The following is a 6000-nucleotide window of genomic DNA, read 5'->3' as shown; positions in this document are numbered from 1 at the left end:
GATAAGTTCCTTAGGGGGTCTACTTTCCAAAATGGTGTCACTTGTAGGGAGTTTCAATGTTTAGGCACATCAGGGGCTCTCCAAACGCAACATGGCGTCCCATCTCAATTCCAGTCAATTTTGCATTGAAAAGTCAAATGGCGCTCCTTCCCTTCCAAGCTCTGCCATGCGCCCAAACAATGGTTTACACCCACATATGGGGTATCATCGTACTCAGGACAAATTGCACAACATTTTTTGGGGTCCAATTTCTTCTCTTACCCTTGGGAAAATAAAAAATTGGGGGCGAAAAGATCATTTTTGTGAAAAAATATGATTTTTTATTTTTACGGCTCTGCATTATAAACTTCTGTGAAGCACTTGGTGGGTCAAAGTGCTCACCACACATCTAGATAAGTTCCTTAGGGGGTCTACTTTCCAAAATGGTGTCACTTGTAGGGAGTTTCAATGTTTAGGCACATCAGGGGCTCTCCAAACGCAACATGGCGTCCCATCTCAATTCCAGTCAATTTTGCATTGAAAAGTCAAATGGCGCTCCTTCCCTTCCAAGCTCTGCCATGCGCCCAAACAATGGTTTACACCCACATATGGGGTATCATCGTACTCAGGACAAATTGGCCAACATTTTTTGGGGTCCAATTTCTTCTCTTACCCTTGGGAAAATAAAAAATTGGGGGCGAAAAGATCATTTTTGTGAAAAAATATGATTTTTTATTTTTACGGCTCTGCATTATAAACTTCTGTGAAGCACTTGGTGGGTCAAAGTGCTCACCACACATCTAGATAAGTTCCTTAGGGGGTCTACTTTCCAAAATGGTGTCACTTGTAGGGAGTTTCAATGGTTAGGCACATCAGGGGCTCTCCAAACGCAACATGGCGTCCCATCTCAATTCCAGTCAATTTTGCATTGAAAAGTCAAATGGCGCTCCTTCCCTTCCAAGCTCTGCCATGCGCCCAAACAATGGTTTACACCCACATATGGGGTATCATCGTACTCAGGACAAATTGCACAACATTTTTTGGCGTCCAATTTCTTCTCTTACCCTTGGGAAAATAAAAAATTGGGGGCGAAAAGATCATTTTTGTGAAACAATATGATTTTTTATTTTTACGGCTCTGCATTATAAACTTCTGTGAAGCACTTGGTGGGTCAAAGTGCTCACCACACATCAAGATAAGTTCCTTAGGGGGTCTACTTTCCAAAATGGTGTCACTTGTAGGGGGTTTCAGTGTTTAGGCACATCAGGGGCTCTCCAAACGCAACATGGCGTCCCATCTCAATTCCAGTCAATTTTGCATTGAAAAGTCAAATGGCGCTCCTTTCCTTCCGAGCTCTGCCATACGCCCAAACAGTGGTTTACCCCCACATATGGGGTATCAGCGTACTCAGGACAAATTGTACAACAACTTTGGGGGTCCATTTTCTCCTGTTACCCTTGGTAAAATAAAACAAATTGGAGCTGAAATAAATTTTGTGTGAAAAAAAGTTAAATGTTCATTTTTATTTAAACATTCCAAAAATTCCTGTGAAACACCTGAAGGGTTAATAAACTTCTTGAATGTGGTTTTGAGCACCTTGAGGGGTGCAGTTTTTAGAATGGTGTCACACTTGGGTATTTTCTATCATATAGACCCCTCAAAATGACTTCAAATGAGATGTGGTCCCTAAAAAAAAATGGTGTTGTAAAAATGAGAAATTGCTGGTCAACTTTTAACCCTTATAACTCCGTCACAAAAAAAAATTTTGGTTCCAAAATTGTACTGATGTAAAGTAGACATGTGGGAAATGTTACTTATTAAGTATTTTGCGTGACATATGTCTGTGATTTAAGGGCATAAAAATTCAAAGTTGGAAAATTGCAAAATTTTCAAAATTTTCGCCAAATTTCCATTTTTTTCACAAATAAACGCAAGTTATATCGAATAAATTTTACCACTAACATGAAGTACAATATGTCACGAGAAAACAATGTCAGAATCGCCAAGATCCGTCAAAGCGTTCCAGAGTTATAGCCTCATAAAGGGACAGTGGTCAGAATTGTAAAAATTGGCCCGGTCATTAACGTGCAAACCACCCTTGGGGGTGAAGGGGTTAAGGTACATCAGGGGCTCTCCATATGCGACATGGTGTCTGATCTCGATTCCATCCATTTATGCGTCAAACAGTGCTCCCTCCCTTCCAAGCCCTGCCGTGCTCTCAAACAATGGTTGTCCCCCACATACAGTACAGACCAAAAGTTTGGACACACCTTCTTTTATGTAGAAGCGCATACCGGTGCGAAACGGCCATTGTCTGTTGCTTCTCCTCTTCACGCTTCCTTGCTGTTTTTATGTGATTTCCAAATACAGGACATAAATGGGACAGTGAGTGCCTGTATCATGTAATGATGAAGCTTCTCATACCATACACTTTAATTTTCCATTCTATTTTTTCACAGAGGCAAGCAAAATCTTATATTTCTTTTATACATATTTTTAGAAGGCATTAGAGAAAATGTATTTTTATTTTACAGAACCAGCATCACTATAGGCTGAATTTGGTATTACAGTTCAGACACTTTCAAGAGAATTGGGCCTAGAACGACACTATTTCTAGAAAAAAATAATTTTCTCATCTAAGAAAATTGCATTAAATAATAAACAAATTTTTTCATTGTGTTTGAATCAGAATAAAACAAAAAAAAACTCCCATATATTTAAAAATTTAGATGGAATTATTTATACAAAAATGTTTTTAAATACCTTTCTGGGAGCATCCATTTTTGAGACCCTCATTTCCATTGTGTGTCAGTATAAATATTGTTGCATGATGCATGTGCTTTAGTGCTTTATTGCAGCTGAAATGAATAGAAAACAATTACTTAGAAAATGTTATATATTATGATAGTCTTGAGGATATGATGGAGTACAGCCCCCTCCCCAAGTCACCTGAAGAACTGCCTGCAGATCCTGTGGGTATCGCGGATAGAGTTAGCAGTTCAATGCAGCTGCCCTTAACTTATCCAACCTCATGTAATAATGAGATAACTCTGCTTACTTGTTCCAGTGTATACAGCAAAGCCACCAAGTAATCTATAGATAAAAATAAGTAACAGCTTATTGTGTGTTTTTTATTTTAAAACCTAAAATCTTTCTAACATTTTTTTTTGTTAAGGATAGCCACATAAGAACATAAACATAAGTACCAATTTAAAAAAATGATTTAAAGGATATTATTCTGAATGTATAACTAGGATGCGAGGCGCTCAATGCACCATTTCTTGACTGTCTCTATGTACCAGTACTCACACGAAGAGATTTCATCAGATAGCTTAACTCGACTGCAGAGGCACGTATGAAGATTACAGAAGAAGGATTATTTTTAAGCTGAATTCTTATAGGCATGCACAATTACAATAGGTAGAAAGGACTGTACTGAACCAGGGATGCAAAACAAACAAACTTTTTTTAACATGGCTGACATACAGAGAATGATGAAGAAGAAGAGAGGGGCTGGCATCAGAGCTATGGGGGTAGACAGGAAGAGAGGAAAGATAAACTTCTAAAAGGCAAACCTAATAGCATAGCAACGCAACAATACAATACTGTATGATTGCCAAGTCGTAGGACATGACAGATATGGAAATGCATGTATTTTAAGCTACAGTTTATTTTTGCAGTTGGATTTCATTAAGCATTTTGCACTGTTGGCCTTCTCCAGCCTTTGTATTATAGAACAACATTAACTTAGAATTCAACAGTCAACTCATTCTAAAGGCGATTTTGTGACTCTTAACTGTCTATTCCAGTGCTCCTCTCGGCGGATTTATGATCACATGAAAGTTTGGCTCCCGTTTTATGTGTCATAAATCCGCTGAGAAGAGCTCAGAAAATGACAGATAAAAGGATTACAAACTCCCCGTCAGAACAAGCTCACTGAAACCTTCTCAGATAACTCTTTCTGCAGCCCGCAATACACCGATGCAATACAGAAAGCCAACGGTGCAACATTTTTAACGAAACACAACTGCAACATTTGTTTAAGCCCAAAATACATAGATTTTTTTTGCCCGTGAATTTTCCGATGATGCATTCTCTGTAAGTCATTAGCTTCATCTCTGATGGGTAAATTTCTTTTAAAGTGCTCGTTGCTCACCAGTCTGCATAAAAGATAATATTCAGCTTGTGCTACGGACTTGATGAGGACAACCAGCTTGTTACGTGATGGATGCTTTCTCCGGAACGCTATTCAGTGCAATATTTTCAAGGCTAAATATAATTAAAAGGCAATTTTTTTTTTTTATTTGCGTTGTGCTGCTATATGTGGGTTCGGGCTAATTGTTTTCATCTTGCTCACTGAGTCCTGAATAACTTTTCATAGGACCCCAGACGCTGCACTGTGACAGTTAAACCAAGGAGCATCGGATACGATGAAATTGCTCTACAATCAACCTTGCCAACGGCCTTTTCAGCTGCACAAAGCTGGCTCTATCTTTGTATATTGAGTGAGCTAAATCAATGTTAAATGTTTGGCTCTTTTTACAGGACAATGACCAGGACCTGAGCTGCATCCTTCTCTTATGATTGACACTTGAAACGTTGAGTAGGAATAAGCCAGAGGCACTGCTACAAGCTCGAAATCTCTGTTGGGGATAACAACTGGTGACATCTGCAGAAAGGCCGACAAAAGACAGTTGAAAGCCGTGTTTGTTGCTTTCCCCTCTCAGATCTCCGCTCTTTCATACGGCTCCTTATTCGCTTTAATATTATGATTCAGCACCTGGCTCTTTTGAACCTTACTTTAAACTTCAAAAGCCGAGGTGGTATTAACAAACATGAAACAAAAAAAGTGGCAGTAGCTTGATTTACTGTTGTCGTCTTATCAAGGGGGATTTTTGTCACCAGCTGCCACGTTCTGTCATCTTTCTAGCCATTATCATTTCTCCACTTAATAACGGCTTTGAATGCAGGCGGAATGAGCAACGTATAGCGATCTGGGGATGACAAGATGAGCAAATGAAGGGAAAGATGTTGTAGGTTGGGGGGGGGAGAGTAAAAGAAAGCGAGGGAAACAAATAAAGGCTCTGGTACTTTACCGGTGACCTTGATTGTAGAATTAAACGTATCAAACTAAACGGTGCGTCCTGACGCTTTTGAATTCCGCTCCGCGATTTCTCTGTAACCGTTCCTTTGTTCTCGGAATACAAGCGCTTTTCCTTAAGATACCGACCCAGCTGTTTGATTTAGGGTTTGTCAACCTTAATGAAGAACATAATACTGTGGTTCCAAATCATTTAGCGATGATAGATCAGTTCTGCCAAACCCGCTAACGTAGATAAATTTTAGATTTTTAGGTGTTAGTAAATACATTTATGCGCAACAGAAAATATTATTTCTCGATTTTAATATTAGATTGTAATTTTTAATTAATTGATTTATTTACATACCTATTTTATTATTAGATTGTCATTTTTATTTATTTATTTACCTGTTTTTAGACGGAAAATATTATTTTTTTACTTTACTATTAAATCGGCATTTTTATTTATTTACTTACTTATTTTATTATTGGATTGCTATTTTTATTTATTTATTTACTTTTTCTTAGATGGAAAATATTATTTCTCATTTTATTATTAAATCTTAATTTTTATTTATTTACTTTTTTATGGAAAATATTATTTCTTAATTTTAATATTAGATTGCCATTTTTATTTATTTATTTACTTTTTCTTAGATGGAAAATATTATTTTTCATTTTATTATTAAGTAGTAATTTTTATTTATTTACTTTTTTTATGGAAAACATTATTTCTTAATTTTATTATTAGATTGTCATTTTTATTTTTTAATAATTTTTTAGATGTAAAATATTATTTCTTGATTTTATTAGATTTTTATTTTTATTTCTTTATGTACTTTTTTTAATGGAAAATATTATTTTCTTGATTTTATTACTAAATTGTAAGTTTTTTTGTTTACCTTTTTTAGATGCAAAATATTATTTCTTGATTTCATTAC

At 36.5% G+C, this 6000-nt stretch overlaps 1 long non-coding RNA gene across 1 annotated transcript; it reads right to left on the bottom strand.

The window, feature by feature from the left end:
- Window positions 1–2942: 2942 nt before the first annotated feature.
- LOC143809057 (uncharacterized) lies at window positions 2943–5286 on the bottom strand. The gene is made up of 3 exons (XR_013222048.1): window positions 5076–5286; window positions 4849–4973; window positions 2943–3072 (listed from the first exon to the last, which is right to left on the bottom strand). It is a non-coding gene; the product is annotated as an uncharacterized LOC143809057 (long non-coding RNA).
- Window positions 5287–6000: the final 714 nt, after the last annotated feature.

This window comes from Ranitomeya variabilis, chromosome 2 (genome assembly GCF_051348905.1).
Source record: "Ranitomeya variabilis isolate aRanVar5 chromosome 2, aRanVar5.hap1, whole genome shotgun sequence".
Lineage (NCBI taxonomy): Eukaryota > Metazoa > Chordata > Amphibia > Anura > Dendrobatidae > Ranitomeya > Ranitomeya variabilis.
The sequence above is the reverse complement of the archived record's forward strand: the minus strand, read 5'-3'. Positions and strand labels throughout refer to the sequence as shown.